At 49.6% G+C, this 24,047-nt stretch overlaps 1 long non-coding RNA gene across 1 annotated transcript; it reads right to left on the bottom strand.

Annotated features, from left to right (window-relative positions):
• Window positions 1–715: 715 nt before the first annotated feature.
• On the bottom strand, window positions 716–23,086 carry LOC147738032 (uncharacterized). The gene is made up of 3 exons (XR_015299413.1): window positions 23,052–23,086; window positions 2,198–2,269; window positions 716–769 (listed from the first exon to the last, which is right to left on the bottom strand). It is a non-coding gene; the product is annotated as an uncharacterized LOC147738032 (long non-coding RNA).
• Window positions 23,087–24,047: the final 961 nt, after the last annotated feature.

The raw sequence follows: 24,047 nt of genomic DNA, 5'->3' as shown, positions 1-24,047 counted from the left end.
TGGTAATTTTCCTTTAGGGATTTGACAACTTTCACATTAACCAGTTTCTTCTGCTCCAACATCCTCACCATTCCTGGCACATAGAATGTGTTTCTTCTCTAGAGCGCGAGAATGTTTTAACTTTCCTTGAAATAATCCTTTTCGTTATGTTTCACTAAATTTAAACCTTCTTTTCTCTGTTCATGCTTCAGTCACCTGTAGAAACGGAGTCAGAGATTGTAAATGAACACAAAGAAAAAATATTTGTGACCTTATACTTTGCACAAAGAATGTATTGACAAAAACAAGCTAGGAAATCAGTTGAGTATCATTTCTGATAGTGGTGAAACAGCTCGGAACACTGTAGATCGGGAGCTTTGGATCACTGGAACTCAAGGATGTGAGAGCAAACGTAATTAATATTTAAGAAAGAAACTCAAGTTGCACATATATTGTGACACCGATTCTCAGAAGCAGCCAACACTATCAATTTACAATTTCTGTGGCAAAGGCTGGCATCAAATGAGATATTTGTAATACTTTTAATGAATTATCAGATGTTATTTACTAACCCTGCCCACCTAGACTCTTCATCTATTCCTTTTTCCAGTGATCTAGGAACAAAGGAATTGGCCTTGTTGCACTCAGTGCTTTAAATGCCACCATAGACAGACGCTGTGTCCAGTTAGCTCAGTGGAATTCACCCTTTCAAATTGTGCGGATGATAAGGACTTACTTGGTGGCCCAGAGCTCATCATGCTCCTTCGACAGGACCAGGGCACTGCAACACCTGAAAAAGAGAAAAAAACAGCACAACAGTAAAGGAAATGAAAAAGGGTCTAGATAAGGAAAACACAAAACAGAAGAAAGAGAAAAAGGCTATCTTCCACTCTCACCACATGTTCCAGCACAGGAAACTGTGCAGCAGATGCTTGTGAACCCATAAGTTATATCTAAACACAGTGCCCCCAAGGTCAGCACCAGGTGCAGCTCCACCGGCCACACCACCCTAAAGCAAGCCCTGTGTGCATGTGTGTCCACACACATGTACTGTGTCTTTTGCTTGTAGTAGATAAGACAGAAAAGGGTAGGATGGTAGGATGTAAAGAGATGGAAGTCAGATCCAAAGAGAAACAACGCTGAAAGACAAACAGAGGGATTATAGTATCACGTGTTGTAGAGGAGGGGACTAATGTGCCAATAGTTAAGGAACTGGGGGGCAAAACTGACCTAAAAAGGAACTGGACCTGCACTACACTCCCAACACGTTCCAGGAGGAATGTGACTCCATCAGGTGATTATCAGAAGTTTGATAACAACAAGAATAGTGCACAGAGGGAGTAAAATATTGAAGCTGAAGAGACAAAAACAAAAAAGAGATCAAGAAAGGTGTAGAACTGGCTTTTGGAGACCCCCCACCCCCACTAGGGAAGTCAAAGCCAGTGGCGCAGGGAAACGCCTTGAATCTACAGGTCCTTCTTGCATCAATCATACATTACCAAAAGAGACCAGGACAACCAGCCGTGGAGGGAAGCAAGTCATTTATTAGCTCGAGCTAAGGACAGAGGTCCCAGAATGGTACAAAGACAATTCTACGGAGACTGCTGTTTTCCTTCACAGCTTACACATATTTATAGTACTGGCAACCCCCCTTACACAATGCGAGTTTCTCATCTGTCCAGTTTTAGTTAGGCTTCGTGTTTCATCAGCCTCGGGTGGCACACTCGTGGTAAAGGAGCATGTCCCTCAGGTGGTGTTGGTCTGACTTCCGTGCTCACATGGCGTAGTCACAGAGCATCTGTTTCTGTTTACACAACACACACAGCCTCTGTCTTCCGTCACAAGGTGCAGTCACAGAGCGCCTGCTGCTGCTGGCGCAATACACACAGCCTTTGTTTTCAGGACACAGATGGTGGTCACAAGTCACAGTGGCTGGTCATGAGAGGCTGAATTACCAACAGCTGACAGGAAGTGGCTGAACCTCTGATGCAACCGGGGGACAAGGTGCACGAGCAGCTTTTCAGGAGGCTCAACCACGAGGAGCAGGGGGTTAAGCTAGGTTCAACAGAGTCACAGAAAGCAATTCCTTATCAGGTTTGCCGAGAGCATGGCAACACAGAATGGAGTCTTGATGGTCATTTTTAAACACAGTTCAACAAAGGGAATAGAGAAAGAAGAAACAGGGGAAAAGGAAACTTACAGTTATAGGAATCCTTACCTGAAAGTTATATTATATGTTGTTCCTCCAAGGGTGGCAGCCACGCTGCACTACTTGGTGATCCCAGAATACCTTGAAAGGAAGTAAAGAAATAGTTTTGCTTCAGACGATCATACTTCATCCCGTCTTCCAAATAACCGTCCTGAACTTCCAAAACAAAAGAATCTCTTGTTCTCTGGAGGCCATTGTCAAGCAACTCTGGTTATGAATAAATACTTTTTTTGGTTCAACAACCACAATACTCTGCTGGAAAAGGTCTCTGTGAATATAGAGTGCACCCACAGTCTCAGAGAACAAACCCCAACAACCCAGTCCACGTCTTCATAACCCCCATCTTTCCATTTAGATCCCATGAAACTTGCAAATCAAAACAATCTGGTTCACAAAAGGCATGTTAAATTCTGTCCACCGTTCATAGATAATTCAACGAGACTCTTAGATTGTTCCAAACCATGTTCTCTGAGCAACTACAATTCAAGCTCAAGCTGATGCAGAGTTCAAATGCTGAGCATTGGAAGCAACAAGGCATCAATGTGTTGGCGCTTTCAATTTATAAATTATTTAAAGGTGTGATACGGAGGGTCAGTGTCTTGTGAGCCCTATAGGACGGCAACCCAAGAACTAGACCTCTGCCTCTCCGAAATATATGGATTGGGCAGGAGAAGGCAGAAGATAGAGCCTGCAGGGCACACAAGAGCCTCCCCCCTTCCTCCTCCCGTAGCTCGCAGTGTCACTGGCGTCTCAGAAGGAGGGGCCAGAATCAGAAATAACTATCTGTAAAGTCAATTGACAGACCACCACAACAAATGTGTGCTAAGAAATAAGAAAACGTTTTTCTATAATATCAAATAGCAAACAGACATAGAAATGGCCTAGTTAAAAATCAAGGAAACGTTCTTAAGTACAAAATCAGTAAGAGGATTGACATGTAGTCTGACTTTAGGAAAAGTGTAAAATAAAACAATTCCAGCAAATATCCCAAAACAGTACAGTTTATACGTTTTTAGACAGAGAGAACGCATTATTGACATGGTTCATGATGAGGTAAAAATGACAGCAACCAATGAATATTCATGAAAACATGGCACAACAAAATGTAATTTAATAAACCACACCTACAAAATGAATAATGAATTGTGACTCTTCCCCTAAAAGCCACAAGTTATTTTACAAGGTTATTCCCTAACATAATAACTGGCTCTTAATCACAGTTTATGTTTGTGCCATTCATCATTGACCCAATTTGTACGGGAACATTTTCTGACAGCCTATTAGTTATTTATTAGAAATGCCTACAACTTGGACTCCTTTCCCCAGAGGGGTGGGTTGGGCGCTCCCGTCAGTCTGACTGTGGAACGGGAGGCACATTTATTGATTAAAAGTGATGCGGGATTCCCAGTTACTTCTTCTACAAAAGGGCCACTCTGGGTGACCTCTAGGACTGCCCCAAGCATGCAATCCTTCTCCCATCTCAGGCACCGTCATTGTGTCTGATTCACTCCAGTAGAAACTCCTAGTGTATATGAAAGTTGTGGAAAATCATTATTAATCAAAAAGGATTTTATTGAAGTCTTAAATTTGTTGAGAACTTGGCGTTCTATTCTGCACTGGGCTGTGGGACCATCGGGACTGAAGGCATGTTCCAATATATCTGCCTTTGATTCTGCATGCTCGGCACAGAGGCCAGTTGGGCTGGAACCATTGACTGTGACGGATGTATGACATCACAACGCATGCTTTTACCACGCATGCCTTTATATCGCAGGTTTTACAACGCATGCTGTTACAACGCATAGCGTTGAGGGGTGCTGGATAGTGAATAGTTTAATTTACTATTCCAACTCCAGTCCCCGTGGATAGTAGGGAAGTTGTTGGATAGTAAATTAAATCGAATCCCTATCCTAGAGCGCCCCCCAGCGCAATGCATTGTAATGACATGCATTGTAATAGTTGCGATGTAAAGGCACTGCGTGGTAAAAGTTGCGTTGTAAAGGATGTTTCCCACTGTGACATCCCATTCTGTGCCATCTGATTCATGTTCCAGTTTCCCAGGTTCCTGCAAACATTGCAAGGAGCATCTCATATTCTGCACATTAGTGTTTGAGGTATTTAAATTGCCACTGTCAGTAAAACCTATACCCTACGCAGGGCCGGACCGGCCGCAACGGGCTTCAGGGTTTCCCCGGGGGGCTGGAAGAGTGGGGGACGATTGTTCAGTGCTGGGAAACATATTGGTCACTGGGGGCTGGTTTTGCTGTGGTGCTGCTATATCACCCCCTGCAACAAAAGGGGTAGGGATCTGGGCCGCCAAAATTGTCAGGCCTGGTTTGGGTTCCCAGTCCGGCCCGGACCCAGAGGGACAACATTTCCTCCTTCCACATACTGAACATCATTACTCTGCACACCAACACCGTGCATATCCAAATTCCCACCTCAAACAAACCCAGAATCAAAACGAGAATGCAATCCGTGAGAACCAATTTCGACACCCGTTTGGAAAAATGTTGTCTGAGCCATCATTATTTTTATTTTGATTTTCTTCTGCTTAGTAATAAAATTGTCACTACAGAACTTTGGTTACAACAAAATCTCATCCAGAATGTTAGTCTGCAGCTCTCACATTTTGCTGGATATGTGCACTACCTCGGAATGCAACGGATTGGAAGGGTGGGAGGTGGGCTCTCTGGGTTCTGCCTGAGAGGAAGGACGTGGTCCAGTTCAGGGCCTTCTCTTGGATTACGGCTTCTATGAGGCGTGTCTCGAGTGTGCATTGGCATACCGTGTCGAAGGAGGCCGACAGGTCCAGGAGGATGAGGGCTGATGTTTCACCGTTGTCTAGTCGGTGCCTGATGTCATCTGTGGCGGCGATGAGGGCTGTCTCAGTGCTGTGGTTGCGTCTGAAACCGAACTGGGACGGGTCCAAGATGTTGTCTTCCAGGTGACGGGCCAATTGAATGTTGGCGATTTTCTCAATGACCTTTGCCGGGAACGGGAGCAGGGAGATGGGCCGGAAGTTCTTGAGGTCCTTGGGGTCCGCTTTGGGGTCTTAAGGGGGGCATTGATTTTGGCGTGCTTCTAGCTTTCCGGGAATGTCGCTGTTTCGAAGGAGATGTTGATGACCTTCCGTAGTTGGGGTGCGATGGCTGCGTCTCCTTTGTTTTCTACGTGGTGTGGGCACGGGTCTGACGGAGATCCTGAGTGGATGGAGTTCATGATCTTGCGTGTCTCGTTGTCATTGATGATGGACCAGGAGGTCAGGCGGTTGGTGCTGGTGGTGTTCGCAGGGGAGGTGGTGTCTGTAGTCAAGCGGCCATGGTGTTGAAGCTGTCGTGGATGTCAGCGATCTTGCAGTGGAAGAAGATGGCTACTGAGTCGCACAGTTCTTGTGAGGGCGGGATGTCGTTGGTGGTGGCGCTGGTGTTGCAGAGTTCCTTTACGATGCTGAAGAGCTCTTTGCTATCGTGTGCGTTGTTGTCCAGCCGGTTTTTAAAGGAGGATCTCTTGGCTAGTCTGATGAGGTGGTGATGTCTTCACGGTGGCGTCCTTGTGGGCTGCGTGGTTGTCCGGTGTGCATTCGTGGAGCCATGTCTTCTCCAGTTTCCGGCATGCGCGTTTGGAGGTCTGGAGCTAGTCTGTGAATCAGATGGTTCTATTGCTGGCATGGCTGTTGGAGGGTTTCTTGAGCGGGGCGAGGGTGTTGGCGCAGTCGTCGATCCACTGTCTGAGGTTGCGGGCTGCGGCGTCTGGGTTGGTGGGGTTGCTGGGTGGGTTTCTGGGCGAGGGTGAACCGACGGTCGTCGGTGGCTTTGCTCCAGCAGCGGCGAGGTAGTTGTTGGGTGCGGTGGTGTGTGGTTGGTTTCTTGAAGGTGAAATGGATGCAGCGGTGGCCGGTCCAGTGGAGTTCGGTTGTGTGGTGGAAGGTAACATGGGCGCTTGTGCAGAAGACGGGGTCCAGCGTGTGCCCGGCGGCGTGGGTGGGTGCGGTGACGAGTTGTCTGAGGCCGAGGTTGGCCATCAGGGTGGCGGAGTTGGCGTCGTTGTTGTTTTCAAGGTGGAAGTTCAGGTCCCCGAGGAGGATGTAGTCCGTGGAGGCGAGTGCGTGGGTGCTGGCGAGGTCAGCGATGGAGTCGCTGAACTGAGCCTGGGGTCCGGGGGGTCTGTAGATGAGTGTTCCTCTGAGGGTGGTGTTGGGGTCGGTGTGGATCCGGAAGTGCAGGTGTTCGGCGGTGTTGAGGGTGTCATCTGTGTGCCCGCGATTCTGAGGGTGGACTTGTGGATGATGGCTATTCCTCCTCCGACTCCGTTAGCGCAATCGCTGGGGGTGATCTTGTAGCCGTCCGGGATGGCTATGGCGATGTCAGGCGCTGAGGAGTCGTTCCATCAGGTCTCGGTCAGGAAGGCCACATCTGGGGCGGAGGTGTCGAACTGATCCCAGAGCTCGACAGCGTGTTTACGTGCGGAGCGGGTGTTGAGGAGTATGCAACGGAGGTGGTTGGGTCCAGTCCGTGGAGATTTGGTGGTTCTATCGCAGGTCAAGCTGCAGGTGCAGCAGGAGAAGGGTCCGTGGGTCAGTTTCGGGGTGGCCTGGAAGCAGGTGTGTATTCAGCCGGCATTGAGTGAGTGGAGGGTGCTGGCATCATAGTGTATTCTGGTGTTCTGGTGTTGTGGTGTTCGCGGGGGCCAAGGGTTCTGGCACTGGGCACGGTCCAGGCATGCACGGGCGCAGACAGGCTTGCCTCTGGCAAGCCAGAGGCATGGCCATGCAGCGTCCCCCATTTAAGGCGGGGAGGGAGGGATGAGCAGCTGGGAGGTGGGAGTGGGGTGGAGAATGGGAATCGAGGGGGGCGGGGCCGCAGGGGAGCAGCGGCAGGGTATGGGCAGAGGGGGTAAACAGAAGAGGGGGGGAAAACGGGCCGAGGTGGGGGCAACGGAACCCTACAGAGGTGCAACAAAAGAAAGTACAGGCACAAAAATACAGGAAGCAAAGTATTACAAATGCAAGGCAGAGAGCGGGATGAACTCACGGCGGAGCGGCAGTGGAAGCAAAGGTGGAGCTGTGACCTAGCCTGCAAGCAGGGTCAGGGGTCACTCCTGCTGTCGCGCAGCGGCTGCCATTTAAGGCGGGGAGGGAGGAGCAGCTGGGAGGTGGGAGCGGGGTGGAGAATGGGAATCGAGGGGGGCGGGCCGCAGGGGAGCAAAGGCGGGGAACGGGCAGAGGGGGTAAACAGAAGAGGGGAGGGGGGAGCGGGCCGAAGCGGGGGCAACGGAACCCTACAGAGGCGCAACAATAGAAAGTACAGGCACAAAAATACAGGAAGCAAAGTATTACAAATGCAAGGCAGACAGCAGGAATGAACTCACAGCGGAGCGGCAGCAAAGGAGGCGCAGACACTCAGGTGGAGCTGTGCAGCAGCGGGGAAGTGACCTGGCCTGCAAGCAGGGTCAGGGGTCACTCCTGCTGTCGCGCAGCGGTCGCCATTTAAGGCGGGGAGGGAGGAGCAGCTGGGAGGTGGGAGCGGGGTGGCGAATTGGAATCAAGGCGGGCGGAGCCGCAGGGGAGCAGCGGCAGGTAACAGGCAGAGGGGGTGAACAGAAGAGGGGAGGGGACAACGGGCCGAGGCGGGGGCAACGGAACCCTACAGGGGCGCAACAATAAAATGTACAGGCACAAAAATACAGGAAGCAAAGTATTACAAATGCAAGGCAGACATCGGGGATGAACTCACGGCGGAGCGTCAGCGTCAGCAAAGGAGGCGCAGACACTCAGGTGGAGCTGTGCGGCAGCGTGGAAGTGACCTGGCCTGCAAGCAGGTCAGGACACTCCCCCGAGAGACATCCTTTACCGAGGATCAATAAAATGCTGAGTACTACACAGGACCAAAATGTTTTTGTGTTCTTGATCTTTCCTCGGCCTATTATCAAATCAAGTTACATCCTGAATCTCAACCTTTGACAGCATTCACCACCCCATTTGGCAACTACAAATTCTTGAGGATGCCATTTGGGTTGGCGTCTGCAGCTTCAACATTTCAACGTGCAATGCAACATGTACTTAAAGATTGCCCCAAGACTATGTGTTTTCAGGACGATATTTTCATCTTTGGTTCAAGTGAAACAGAACACAATCCTAATGCTGGTATGGTCCTCAAAAGACAGAGAGGTAGGGTTCACTACAAAAGAAAGCAAATGTAAACTAGGTCTTACATCTGTGGGCTATCTAGGACACACGATCTCTGAGGAGGGCATAAAACCTAAGATAGATCTCGTTGAAGCTGTGAGAAGAGCACCTACCCCAACGTGTAAATAGGAAATTCTGTCATTCCTAGGTTTGGCTGAATATATGGCCAAGTATATCAGACATTTTGCAATGCTATCTCAACCTCTCAGAGATCTCGTAAAAAAGACACAGCGTTCATTTGTAGCAAAGAACAAAAAGAAGCATTAGAGAGCATAAAGGAATCCGTCATTTCTGCCCTGTTCATTGGGAACTTCAATGTGGATAAAGACACCATTATTTCCACAGATGCAAGTGGTAAAGGCATTGGAGCAACACTATCACAGAGGATTGACAAGAAGGTGAATGTGGTGGCTTTCAACTCTAGAACACTGACAGGGGCTGAATCAAATTATTCTACAGTAGAAAAAGAGGCGTTGGCTGTTTTTTGGGCAATAAAACACTTCAGTTTCTATGTATGGGGCCTACCATTTGAAGTATATAAGGATCACAAACCCCTATTGTCCTTGTTCACTAAAAGGATATGGAGAACATGACCCCCCCCCCATTGAAAAATGGGCATTAGAGCTACAAGGATTCAATTTCAAAATGGTGAATGCTCCTGGCCAACAGAATAAAGTAGCATATTTTCTATCAAGGGCACCAGTGGAAAAGGAAAGTGTTGAATCCACAGGTAACGGAGGGGTGCTGGAGGTAAGGCTTCCAGCTGTAGCAAAAGACCAGTGGGACTTTCAAATGGAGCATGATGAGATCATCAGCAAAGTGAAATCATATGTCATCAATGGTTGGCCTAACAAATGTAAAGAACTTCCAGGGGAAATACAACCATTTTGGAACGTAAGAGAAGACCTATCGATTGAGGGGAAGTTTCTTCTCAAGTCAGGGAAAATAGTTCCTTCGGATGGACTGAGATTCCAAATAATAGATCTTACACATGAAGGGCATTTGGGGAGGAGTCTCTGCAAGGCAAGATTAAGGTCTGAATATTGGTTCCCTGGAATGGATCAGTTAATGGAAGAAAAAGTGAAAGACTGTTATGCATGTGGAATGAGTGATAAATCCAGAACACCCAGGCACACCCCTCTCATTCCAGTTTAGATCCCTAAGTCTCCTTGGGACTAACTAGGTTTTGACATCACTTGTTCTACACATGTAGAGGGACCTCAGGATTGGTACTTATTAGTGCTCATTGATGAATATTCAAACTGAATTACTTACAAATTTGTGAACAAAATCAACACGAAGTCCCTTATTGTTTTCTTGAGTGACGTATTCTCTAAGGAGGGAATTCTCTCTACCATAGTCACGGACAATGGCGTCCAGTTGGTGTCGGAGGAAAGAAAGGACTTTCTTAAGGGCTTGTCAATAGCCCACATACGCACACCATTGCATTGTCCAAAGGTTAATGGAAAGGTAGAGAGGGCTAATCGAGTAATAAAAGAATGAATGAATGAAGGGGAGTCTTATAATGCGCAAACTTAGCCCAGAGGGCATCAAGGCGCAGGAGAAAAACAAACATACAGTATCAGAGAGGCAGAAACCACGAATTAGTAAGCCTGAGAAAAGAGCCAGGTCTTTAACCCCTTCGATGCTGATGACGAGCTCAGCTCGTCATCAGCCACGGGTGGCGTGTGCTGATGACGAGCTGAGCTCGTCATGTAAAGCGGAAAAGGAAAAACAGCCGCACAGCGCAAAAATCACCGCAGCAGCGATGCGGTTAAAGGTTTGCGGAAAATCCCCATTGAGGGTTGACTGGAGAGTTCAGGGGGGAGAGAATTCCATAGTTTCGGGACCATGGTGGAGAAGGCTCTTCCTCCCCACTTCGCCTTTTTAAATCTGGGAACAGAGAGAAGATTTCTAGAGGCCGAGCGTAGGGTTCTGCTAGGGGTATAGGGGCTGACAAGAGACCTAGTACCTTCAGAACCTGATCCAAAAACTGCTCTATGGGCCATGCATATCAGCTTGAAAGAGATCCTGGCTTGTATAGGTAGCCAATGGAGCTCTTTCCTGGCCTGGGTTGCAGATGCAAGCCTAGGGAGGTTCAGGACCATCCTGGCTGCGACATTTTGGACCATCTGGAGGCGATGGAGAGACTTCTTGTTGATGCCGCCATAGAGCGCATAAGAGACCAGGGCAACTGTTGACTGTTTAAGGGCATCAGGCGACAGATACGGGGCAATCTTTTTCAGCGTCCGGATGATGGCACAGCAGGTGGACACTGTTCTATTGACCTGAAGGTCAAAGGAGAGGGCCGTATCTATAAGTACGCCCAGATTCCTGGCTGAGTGGGTTGGGTGAGGACATTCCCCCAGGGAGGGAGGTGCCAAATGGTGTTGGGTCGCGTTGTCGTTTTCAATGGCGAGTTGCTGCAAAGTGCTACTGCTGTGAAGAGGAGAAGTGTCCAGTCCTCGTGGCTGAAGAGTCAAGCTTCCCCTCATCTCACCTGAAGCACCCGACATCAGTGGGCATTCGACTATCGTGCCCCTGGTCACTGGCAAGTGACCCAGACGCTATCCCCTCTGCTTTCTGGTTCTTCTATTCTTCTATCCAGGCTTGGATCTCTTCAGACACTTCTACTCTTCCCGGCAGCAGCACTTTGCGGCAACTCGCCATTGAAAACAACAACGCAACCCAACACCATTTGGCACCTATGCCCCCGGCTTTCCTGGGTTAGGTAATTCGAGTACTCTAGTGCTCCCGTGGGTGTCGGCCCTAGAACCATCTAAGTCCAAAAGGGTTTGTTTCTAGTCAACTTCTAAGTGTCCCTAAACGTAAAATTTCCAACTGTGACTTTCCCCATAGAAGCTAACAGCACTTGCCGCTGTGTTCCCACTCTGCATGCGTTCCCCGTAGGTTCCCTGTGTCACTACCTTGGGTGGTTCCAAAGGGGCCCAGCGATTCTACAGGCTCTAGGCCTTGTGTCCAGTCAAGTCGTGGTTCTTATACCACTATTTTAGTATATGGTTTGGTCCCCCCCTGGGACCTATCGTAAACTGTGCTATTTACTGTGAGTATTTGGCTTGTATCTTGTGTACTTCGACTTCTAGCCTCATAAAGAGACTAAGGGGTGTGTTTTAGAATAAATATATATATTTTATATATATACCTGGTGTGGTTCTCATTTGGTCATTCAAGAGATTATAGACTGGTAAAACAAGCTGCTTTATATTCCTTCACGACTTAGCCTGAAGGCTGCTCTCCATAGCTACCACTAGGACAGCTTTCAATAAAGGTTGTCTTTAATCTATAATCAATAAGGGTTGTTTGGACTGGTGCATGATTCCCACTATAACTAGTGAACAGCATATGCCAGGCCAACTTCTCACACTCACCTCCTCTGCCCCCTGGACAGGCCTCACCTCCTCTGCACCCCTCTCCTCCTCCTCTGCACCCCTGGACAGGCCCCTTCTCGTCTGCCCCCTGGACAGGCCTCTCCTCCTCTGCCCCTGGACAGGCCTCTCCTCCTCTGCACCCCTAGACAGGCGTCTCCTCCTCTGCACCCCTGGACAGGTCTCTCATCCTCTGCCCCTGGACAGGCCTCTCCTCCTCTGCACCCCTAGACAGGCCCCTTCTCCTCTGCCCCCTGGATAGGCCTCTCCTCCTCTGCCCCTGGACAGGCCTCTCCTCCTCTGCACCCCTAGACAGGCCTCTCCTCCTCTGCACCCCTGGACAGGTCTCTCATCCTCTGCACCCCTGGACAGGTCTCTCATCCTCTGCCCCTGGACAGGCCTCTCCTCCTCTGCACCCCTAGACAGGCCCCTTCTCCTCTGCACCCATGGACAGGCCTCTCCTCCTCTGTACCCCTGGACAATTTTGTTTGGGGGACACTACTGCATGGGCAGGCTTTGAGGTGCTTGATTTTAGCATCTGCTTTTCACCCCACTTTGCCTTGGGAGCCTCCCTGATCTATAGGCTCCCTGGTCCTGTGGGTCCATTTCTCCAGACCTGTGGGGATGCTATCCTCTCTAGGGCGGCAAGGTTTTCCCACCATATGGCTCTGTGGGACTTTAATTTCCATTTGGATCGACCTGATACCAGGGAGGTGATTGACCTGCTGGATATATTACAACTGGCTCAACTCAGTCAGCATGTCAGCCTTCTTACTCATCAGGCAGGCCATACATTGGACCCGATTTGTTCCAATTTCCCCATCTCCTTAAGGGATCCTTGCCCGGTGTCCTGGTCCGATCATTTTATATCCTATTTCTTTTGGATGGTATCTAGCACAGAGACACAGGTGCGCTCCTACCAGAAGCCAGCCTTTGGAAAAATTGATCCTCTGGAATTCAAACAAGCTCTGGATCTTTCTAGGCCCATCTTGTCAGGTGAATTGGAGGAGTGTAAGTCGGGGTTTACTGGTTGGGTGGCGAGGGCGGCTGATTCTGTAGCCTCTCTTCGGCCCGTCAGACCTGCCAGAGGTGCGCCCTCTAAACCCTGGTTCAACTTGACTCTTAAAGCTGCTAAGCATGATTGCAAGATTTTGGAGCGAGCTTGGCGCAGGAGTGGTTACTGTCCCATAGTCAAGAGGAAGTTTAGAGCAATGCAAAAAATCTACTCTGATGCTATTGCCGTAGCTAAAGGGCAATTCTTTGCAGCTTGCATTGATTCTACCAGGAATAACGCTAAAGAAATCTTTGCCATAGTGGAGAGTTTTATGTCACCGTTGGCTCAAGCGAGTGTGACTCCATCTTCTCTCGCCTGGTGTAACACCCTCTCATGCTGTTTCAGAGATAAAATTCAGGCCATCCAGGCTACATTTCTTTCTGGTAATGGTTGCCTTGAGGGGCCTTTGGCGGTGCAACCTGCTGCTTCCACTTGCTCTCTGTCAGCATTTAGAGCAGTCAACCCCCTGGAATCTCTTAAAATCCTCAGGGGGCTCAAGTCGGGTTCTCCTTCGGACTCCTGCCTTGCCAGGCTTTTGGCAGCAGTGTACATACAGAGGTGAACTTCATTGTCAATCTGTCTCTCCAGACAGTGGCTGTTCCTCAGGGGTGGAAGCAGGCGAAGATCTTGCCGTTTCTTAAAAAACCTTATCTGGATCCCCTTAACCCGGGTAACTATCCGCCTATCTCCCTCCTTCCGGCTATTGCCAAGGTCTGTGAGAAGGTGGTCAATAAACAACTTACAGAATATGTGAAGACTGAGGCACTTCTGCAACCTGCTCAATCAGGGTTTCGAGCCTCTCACAGCACTGAGGCTGTTTTAATAGAGGTGGCTGAAGCATTCCGGGAGTGCCTCGACACCGGCGGGAGGGCAGCACTAATCTTGCTGGACCTCTCGGCGGCGTTTGACACGGTCCCACATGCTCTTCTCTTGGCCCGACTAGCAGAGAATGGTGTGTCGGGAGCTGGTTGGGGTTGGCTTAGGTCTTTCCAGGAGGAGCAGGTTGAGCACATTTGGCTCCCTCCTTTCTCCTCCTCCCCTCAGCTGATTACTTCTGGAGTCCCGCAGGGCTCCTCCCTTAGCCCTCTCCTCTTAAACATTTATGTTACGCCATTGTTATATCTGGCAGAGGGGCTTGGGGCTAAGATGATGGCCTATGCGGACGATACTCAGTTGTTGTTTACCTGGGACAAAACATCAGATTCCGTCAACAGTGCCTAGTTTTCTTCTTTAAATGGCTGGCGGTTGCACAGCTCAAGTGCAATAAACAAAAATCTGAGATTCTGCTCTATGGGAGAATCACAACCCAGACAGGGACAACCATACACCAAACAGGGAGAAACACACATCAGACAGGGACATCCAAACCCCAGATAGGGACAACCACACACCAGACAGGGACATCTACATACCAGACAGGGACAACCACACACCAGACAGGGAAAAACAAACACCAGACAGGGAGAAACAAACACCAGACAGGGAGAAACAAACACCAGACAGGGACAACCACACACCAGACAGGGACAAACACACACCAGACAGGGACAAACACACACCAGACAGGGAGAACCAAACACCAGACAGGTACAACCACACCCCAGACAGGTACAACAACACACCAGACAGGGACCTCCACATACCAGACACGGACAACCACACCCCAGACAGGGACAACCACACACCAGACAGGGACAACCACACACCAGACAGGGACAACCACACCAGACAGGGACAACCACACACCAGACAGGGACAGCCACACACCAGACGGACAACCACACACCAGACAGGGACATCTACATACCAGACAGGGTCAACCACACACCAGACAGGGACAATCACACCCCAGAGAGGGACAGCTACATACCAGACATTGACAACCACAGACAGGGACAACCACACACCAGACAGGGGCAACCACACACCAGACAGGGACAACCACACACCAGACAGGGACAGCCACACCCCAGACAGGGACAGCCACACCCCAGACAGGGACAGCCACACCCCAGACAGGGACAGCCACACCCCAGACAGGGACAACCACACACCAGACAGGGACATCCACACACCAGACAGGGACAGCCACACACCAGGCAGGGACATCCACACACCAGACAGGGACAGCCACACACCAGACAGGGACAACCACACACCAGACAGGGACAACCACCCACACAGGGACAACCACACACTAGACAGGGACAACCACACACTAGACAGGGACAACCACATGCCAGACAGGGACAACCACATGCCAGACAGGGATAACCACATGCCAGACAGGGACAACCACACACCAGACAGGGACAACCACCCACACAGCAGACCGGGACAACCACACCAGCCTGCAGACCGGGACAACCACACCAGACAGGGACAACCACACACTAGACAGGGACAACCACATGCCAGACAGGGACAACCACATGCCAGACAGGGACAACCACATGCCAGACAGGGACAACCACATGCCAGACAGGGACAACCACACACCAGACATGAACAACCACACACCATTCAGGAACAACTACATAGCAGTGCAGAGCAGACAAATGCACACTCAGTAGCAAACGTGATGGTGTGTGTCCATTTTACACCGCCTCAGAACATCTTTAACATACAGAAGCCTGTGTTTGAATTCATTCTCACGCAGCCTGCAAATTCCACTGTTCATTTGTTTCCAGGGACACACAGGCACTCATAGGCACACACAGGTACAAAACCCCCTGGCACTCAAAAGCACATACATGCAAACATGCGCACATAGAGGCACACAGGCACTCATAGGCACACAGACACACATAGGCGCTCACATGCATGCACAGGCACAAACAAGCATGCATAGGCACACACAAGCACTCATAGGTACACACAGGTATACACAAGCATGCATAGGCACACACAGGCACACACAGCCACACATAGGCACACTCGGGCACTCACAGCCACACAGAGGCACTCATAGCCACACAGGCACGCCAGCCACACAGAGACACACCAACTATTCACTCATAGGCTCACCCAGGCATACCAAGGCTCATACTGGCACTAATAGGCACACACATGGGTACACTGATACACAGAGGCACATAGAGGCACACATAGGCACACTCAGGTACTCATAGGCACATACAGGCACACAGAGTCACTCAGTTACTCATAGGGACACATAGCCATACCCAGCCATACAAGGACTCTCACAGACACACCGAGGCACACATAGGCACTCAAAGCCACATATATGCACACACAGGCAGTCATAGGCACAAAGGCACACACAGGAAGACACAGGCATGCCCAGTAACACATAAATACAAACACTCTTAGGCACACAGGGGCCCACACAGGGACTCGTAGGGAAACACAAGCCCTCCTAGGCATGCACAGTTACATCTAGGCAGACACAGCCACTCACAGGCATCTATAGGACCACACAGTCACATATAGGCATACATAGGCACATACTGGCACTCACAGGCACTGAAAGGCACACACACAGGCACACACAGGCACTCACAGGCACACACATATGAATGCAAAGGCATTCACAGACACGGACAGGTACTGGTAGACACACAGGCACACACAGCCACTCACATGCACTTAAAAGCACCCAAAAGCACAAATGGGCACACAGGCATTGTTGTGACCACACAGTCCCACATTGGCATACATTGGTACTCATAGGCACATACAGGCACTCACAGGCACTGAAAGGCACACATAAGCGCACACATAAGCACACACGGGCACTCACAGGCACACTGATGCACTCACAGGCACACACATATGAATGCACAGGCATACACAGACACAAACAGGCACTGGTAGACACACACAGTCACTCACATGCACTCAAAGACATCCAAAAGCACAAATGGGCACACACAGGCATCCATAGGAACACACTGTCCCTTATAGGCACACATAGGCACTCATGTGCATACGCAAGCCCTGATAGGCACACAGCCGCTCATAGGAACATACAGCCACTCATAGGAATACACAGGCAGTCATGGGCACACACAGGCACTTATGGACACATACAGACACTCATAGGCACAAGCAAGCACTCATAGGCACAAGCAAGCACTCATAGGCACAAGCAAGCACTCATAGGCACAAGCAAGCACTCATAGGCATAAGCAAGCACTCATAGGCACAAGCAAGCACTCATAGGCACAAGCACTCATATGCACAAACAAGCACTCATAGGTTCAAACAAGCACTCATGGGCACATACAGATACTCATAGGCACAAACATGCACTCACATGCACAAACAAACACTCATAGGGACAAACAAGCACTCATAGGCACAAACAGACACTCATAGGCACAAACAGACACTCATAGGCACAAACAGACACTCATAGGCACAAACAGACACTCATAGGCACAAACAAGCACTCATAGGCACAAACAAGCACTCATATGCACAAACAAGCACTCATAGGTTCAAACAAGCACTCATGGGCACATACAGACACTCATGGGCACATACAGACACTCATAGGCACAAACATGCACTCACATGCACAAACAAACACTCATAGGGACAAACAAGCACTCATACGCACAAACAGACACTCATAGGCACTGCTGTTTAACGACACAAGGACAGGACGGACACGTCAATAAAAAGCCGGGAAACACATTCTTGGTAAAAGGAAATATGAAATGAAACCAGAACAGTGTTGTATAAAAGGATATAATGAGCAGAAGATTAACGGCTTCCACATTGCACCATTCCTGAGTTACCTATAGTTATGCGGTGAAAGTGTATTATGTGGATAAATGAACTGAAATGTAAGAGAGTGCCTTTGGGAGTCAGTGGGAGGGGGCAGAGTGAGGGAGAGTCGAGACGAGGTGGGGGGGCCGCAAAAGCAGATGTTTCCATCATGACGCACACACTGCAGCAAGAGGAAGATGAGCGAAGATGAAGAGCCGTAACCGCCCAACAACGGAGCCAGATAATGAAATAAATATCACAGAAAACATTTCAAAAGTGAGACGTCACTCAGGCTCTCGGTGCACACGTCAGATGCAATGACAAGGGTATGAGATGCAAACTTTACGATTGTAATAAAGGAAGGATGCAGAGAACCTGCTGTGACTGCCATGAACCAACGAGGAGGAGAGGCAGAGGACAAGGGAACGAAGCGCCTGGATACCCTCACAGGTGACAAGAAGCGCCTGGATACCCTCACAGGTGACAAGAAGCGCCTGGATACCCTCACAGGTGACAAGAAGGGCTCTATAAATCTACAAAACTAACGATTGATTGAAAGAAGCTGCAAGGACCAGCATCAGCCACCAGAGGACAAGGGAACATGCAAACTCCAACCGACTCAGAGCAGCTTTCACCAGCCGAATGAAGGCCTGGCCCCTGTCTGGACAGTCCTGTACCATAGCGCTGCGGTGCCGCCCTCGAGGCACATATGTGCTTTACACACAACCAGAACATGAGATGGAGCCGGCTGCAACAAGAGAATAATTCAGTGAGCAAGGAGAAAGAAAGGGCCCTGAGAGATAAAGAGAGAAGTGAGAGACAGGGCAGGATGCAGATAGGGAACCTGAGAGAGAGAGGGAGAGAGAGATAGAGAGAAGTGAGAGATTGATAGATAGTGGGGGCGAGAGAGGGAGAGAGATGGGAGAGAAAGATAGAGAGGGAGGGTGAGAGAGAGAGAAGGAGAGAGAGAGAGAGAGGGGGGCAGGAGGGAGACAGAAACCCAGAGAGATAGAGAGAAGAAAGAGAGAGGGAGAGACAGAGAGAGAGGTGAGAAAGAGGGAGGGAGGGAGAGAGAGAGATGGGGAGAGAAAGAGACCCTGACCAGGACAAGCACTCTGGTCCATCAAATACCACAACCATACTTCAATACTCCTCGACCTCTCACTTTCTCTTTTTCCTTTCCCGCCGCCGGGGGGACAGACAATCAGGGGCCGCATGAACGACTAACCATCGGCCACACGATCTAATACGCAGCCCAACCGAACCAACAGGGTGGGACAGGGTGGGGGAATGAGCGGGAAGCTGAGACATGAACAATCGAGATCACGCGATCTTCATATAACTATGTAACCGGCCCGGAATGCCAGTACTACACTTGCTATGTCTCCCCCCCCCGGGCGTTTCTTCTTGTCTATCCCTTTGCACCCCTGTATACATACTGTACCTTGTATATATACACTCTTCTTTCAATAAAAAATTACAGAAATAAAAAAAAAAAAGGAAAGTCACCCCTTTGTTAGACCTCAGTGGCCACGATCCTGCCCCTATGAATAGCTCCCTTCAAGAACCACAGCGGGGTCTCCGTCCCACTGAAGCTGCCCCCACCTGAGCAGGTGCACTTACCACTCACAATCACGGAAGGGGCGAGAGTTGTGAACTCATGAAGGTGGGGTCAGACTGCGCCCCCGAAGAGAACAGAAGCGCACAGAAGGTCCGGCAGCAGCGTCTGGTGTCAGGTGGTCCCACAGTGGTGCATCCTCCGCTCGAAGACCCTCATCATATTAGGCCCAGGAGGGCAAGCAGCCATTACCTGCTCTGCTTGGACGGAGGACTCTGGTGGATTCGGAACCCCAGACCCCTGTTTACTGAAAGAAATGTTGCCCCTTCGTACACTGCTGCCATTAAAAGACATCCCTCTTAATTGAAGAAACCCTCGGTTATTGAAGGAGCAGGGGCGTAGCTAGAGCTTGTGGCGCCCGGGGCTATCCTTCAGATTGCCGCCCCCCTGGGAGGGTGCTCGGGAAAAAGGACAGCGAGCACCTGAAAGAGGTCCGAGAGACACGTAGTATCGCCGCTAATAGTTACCTCGATCATGGAAGTTACATGCACATACATGACATGGTCCAGGTCTGGACAGCCCCGTCCCCAAAATAGTGCCGCCTGGGGCGGACCAACCCCACCTAGCTACGCTCACACTCACTCTTCTATCCATCCATCCTTATCTCCATCCAGCTATTCATCTCACACGTTAACACGTCAAAACAATATGGAAAGAATCCTTTTTCTTCCTCAAGACTCTACTGAATAAAAACCTTACATAAATTTCCAGGATTAAGATCTCCACATATTACCCAGCATAGTGACAGAAATAGAAGAATCCAGTGGACTGTATGTAGGCCTTGCTCTGTTACTCAAGTGCAAAACCCAGCGTGTACAAAAGGCAGCAGTAAGGCTTCTTCTACATCTTACAGCCACAGAGCTTAGTAACGTATGTCACACCTCCAATAGCCCCCAGTTTCTCAGAGGATTTTCTTCGAAGGGCTTGGCATAGTCCACAAAATCACCTACTGAGCTTACATGAGACATGAATGTCCCTGACCAAAACCTAGAGTCAGTATCTAGACACCTCCCCTTTCCACAAGAGGGGAAATGACACCCTTCTCACTCCAAGCAGCTAATACACCATGAGACATGTTTCCTAGGATAATTTACAACTTTTTAGAATACCTAAGATTTAGGAACGATCTAAAATAAGGCACTTTCCCACATCTACTAAACAATACGCAAATACTAGTGAAATGCCATCTCACCCTTTATGGCTGCTTACTAAGTTCCCACTCCTGTCCACCTAGGGACTTTAGATTCCATCAACGAGCCTACAATCACCTACTACCCCTATGCATCGTATATTAAAGTCCAACAACAAATCATGATTGAATCACCATATCCATCTATCTTCTTTTACTTATTTTGCTATCTTTAATTTCTTTCCTATATTGTCTTATGAGGCTGAGCTCGTGCTTTTGCTTATATTATGCTCCTGTAGAACCCCTATATCATTACCGGTTGCAAAGTATGCTGCTTACTTACTTATTTTCAAAATTCATTTTAATTTAGCTGCTTGTGTATACTTTTGTAATAAAATGTTCCAAAAACCACAGAAAAAATAATGAGGCAAGAGGGTAATGTGCAGATATAAATACAAATATACACATGAGCAGCCGTGCAACAATGTGGGGGATCTACCCACCTCACAAAGGGAAACAATAGTAAAAGGAAAAAAAAACATTAAACTAGAAGGACGCATTGGCTGTTTGCAGAAGCAAAATTTGAATGACACTACAGCAGACCAAAGGATGAAGAGAGCTAACTGAAAGCCTCTGGCTCAAAAGTATTATATATGAGGTCAATGAACTTCAGGGGAGCATGCAGCAGGCTGCACTGATGAATGCTTCCCTCAATGCCCTCAGGCCACTTTCCCAAAGTGGAAACTGTCTCTCAAGGACAGCTTCCACTTTGCAAATATATACCACCAATTATGCGGGTGGTATCCTTTCAATGCTTTGTGACTGCAAATGGGGCAGCAGTTGCAAAACGGGCATTGCGAAGTGCAAATCCATTTGTGACTCCTGTTTTCAGTACATAATGACACTGGGTGGGTTATGCACTTGGATTGGCTCCAGTTTTGTTCACCAAAGCCCTGTGAGTGCAAAACGCGTTAGTTCATCGAGACCTAGGTCATGTTTCTTTAAAACCTTTGCAATAAAGGAGTAGGGGGTGTGAGTTAGTGATGGAGCATGCATGAAAGATTCAGTTTCTGATGACAAAATATCAGTCACAGGGGACTATTTTTACTCCTCGCCATTCAGTCACAAGAAAGACAAATAAAGATTTACTTTCTGTGTCTTCAGCTAGTGGCGGCATGGTTATAAACAGCCCTGTGACTGATGGATTGTCAGGGATAATTCCATACATTAGCTACCAAAATATATCGCTATAAGCGGAAGCCACAAGCCTAGTTTCCTGTCAGCCTGCAGCGTGTCATTTCAAGCCGCATATGCATCCGCAGCCCCTCCAGCAACATCCCGCCCGCGCGCAGCCCTCTCCAGCTCCTCGCTACCCTATGCTTCATTCGCGCCTTATTTCGGCGCTCTTTTAAGTAACGCACTGACTTCCTGCTCTTCCTTCTAAGTTATTTTAACGTTTCCATACTAGTAGCCCGTGGCGTGGCCTCCTGCACATTTAGCGCCTACATATGTAATTGCATTCCAGTGGTATGCCAAGCACTTTACATCAGCTACATGAGATTTAGTTCAGACAAGGTGAATATAATGCATTTAGTAAGTGCCAATATCACAACCTTCAGCCCTAATGCGCCGGTTACAAGATAAGCCTTGGCAATTACCGTTTTACAACATTGCAGTGGTTTTCATTGCACTACTAGGTGCATCGACTGTACAGTAAGTGAATAATTTGCTGCCTAACTCAATAAGGCTCCAGTTGAGTGCAAATGGTACCTCTTCACCACCCAGCAGGAGCCTATGTGGACCACAGAGCTGTGCGTGAGCAAACAAAATAAATGAGGTAGCAAACAGTGCATTACAGGAGGAAAAAGTGACAAGTGTGCAGGTTACAAGAGAAAACAAAGTACAATTTGAGGTATAATACTGCAATATATGCTACAGTGGCGTAACGAAACTTGAGGGGGCCCCAAGTGCAACGCTCCATGTGCAACGCACATGGAGGGCCCCAACAGGATATGCATATGTGAGGCCCCAACTGCAACTAAAAACAAATGGCTGACCGAAAAACAAAACACATATTGCCAGACAAAGTGTGGCCTGCCTGACGGCAAAATCAATCTGGATAATAACCTCAGGACGACTCGGGCCTCTCTCCCTCTGTTACGTGAGGAAATGCCAGTCCCTAATACTGAGTCTAAATGACCACCACCTGCAGCTGCAACCACCGACATTAATAAAAAAGACGTTTTAATGACCCCAGGAGGATGCATCCCACCCCACCCTCTGAGGCTCGCCTGCCCTGCAGCTCCAGTGGCAGGCGCGAATGGGCGGCAGGAAACAGGACAAGGCAAAATTAAATGATTGCCGGTGGCCACGCAATCTCTGAAGTCATTTCCGGGATGCCTCACGCGCGCACTTTTAATTCAGCTGAAATGCGCTTCACAATGGTTACCAGCCCCATGCCCCCACCCTAAAAGAGCGAAGACCCACGGAGCATTATTTAATTTGTAAAAGAGGCCACCGCGAGGTGTAATGATGGGGAACCGAACACAAGTTATGTAAGCACTTCACATCCCAGACGGATGGGAAGTGCTTACTGGCTGCATGGCCGGGGCCCCCCCACAACGCGGGGGCTGCGTGGGCCTGTGTTACGACCCTGATATGCTAGACACGCAGGTATAAGAACAAACGTTACGTCAATTCGGCAAATGGGTTGCTGGATAAAAATTCAAATTGGAATTAATTTTCGCTTTACCTTAATGTGGCCGTCGGTGTCGGTGTCTCTCTCGACTCTCGAGGCGGCACAGATGGCAGGCCAGGCCCAGTGCATGCAACTCAAGAGAGCGCACTGCGCACGCGCTAGTCTGCGCCACTGCTACAGCGTGGGCGGGCGGGGGCTGGCCAACCAGATACCCAGGGCCGTCATTGGTAGCGCTTAAGGCTCTCCAGCCCACACTCCGGGGCAGAAGGCAGTGTCTGTACTCTGCGCTTGCGCGGCTGTTGATCCAGCAGGCTCTCTTGAGCCCACATTCGGGGCAGAAGGCAGTGTCTGTACTCTGCGCATGCGCGGCTGTTGACCCAGCAGGCTCTCCAGCCGACACTCCGGGGCAGAAGGCACTTTCTGTACTCTGCGCATGCGCAGCTATAGATCCAGCAGGCTCTCCAGCCGACACTCCGGGGCAGAAGGCAGTGTCTGTACTCTGCGCATGCGCAGGTGGTAACCCAGCAGGCTTTCCAGCCCACACTCCGGGGCAGAAGGCAGTATCTGTACTCTGCGCATGCGCAGCTTTTCACCCAGCAGGCTCTCTTCAGCCCACACTCCGGGGCAGAAGGCAGTGTCTGTAGTCTGCGCATGCGTAGCTGGTGACCCAGCAGGCTCTCCGGCCCACACTCCGGGGCAGAAGGCAGTGTCTGTACTCTGCGCATGCGCAGCTGTTGACCCAGCAGGCTCTGTTCAGCCCACACTCCGGGGCAGAAGGCAGAATCTATACTCTGTACTCTGCGCATGCGCAGCTGTTGACCCAGCAGCCTCTCTTCAACCCACACTCCGGGGCAGAAGGTGTCTGTACTCTGTACTCTGCGCATGCGCAGCTGTTCACCCAGCAGGCTCTCCGGCCCACACTCCGGGGCAGAAGGCAGTGTCTGTACTCAGCGCATGCGCGGCTGTTGACCCAGCAGGCTCTCTCCAACCCACACTCCGGGGCAGAAGGCACTATCTGTACTCTGCGCATGCGCAGCTGTTGACCCAGCA

This window comes from Lissotriton vulgaris, chromosome 1_1, assembly GCF_964263255.1.
Source record: "Lissotriton vulgaris chromosome 1_1, aLisVul1.2, whole genome shotgun sequence".
In the NCBI taxonomy this organism is placed as follows: Eukaryota; Metazoa; Chordata; class Amphibia; order Caudata; family Salamandridae; genus Lissotriton; species Lissotriton vulgaris.
The sequence above is the reverse complement of the archived record's forward strand: the minus strand, read 5'-3'. Positions and strand labels throughout refer to the sequence as shown.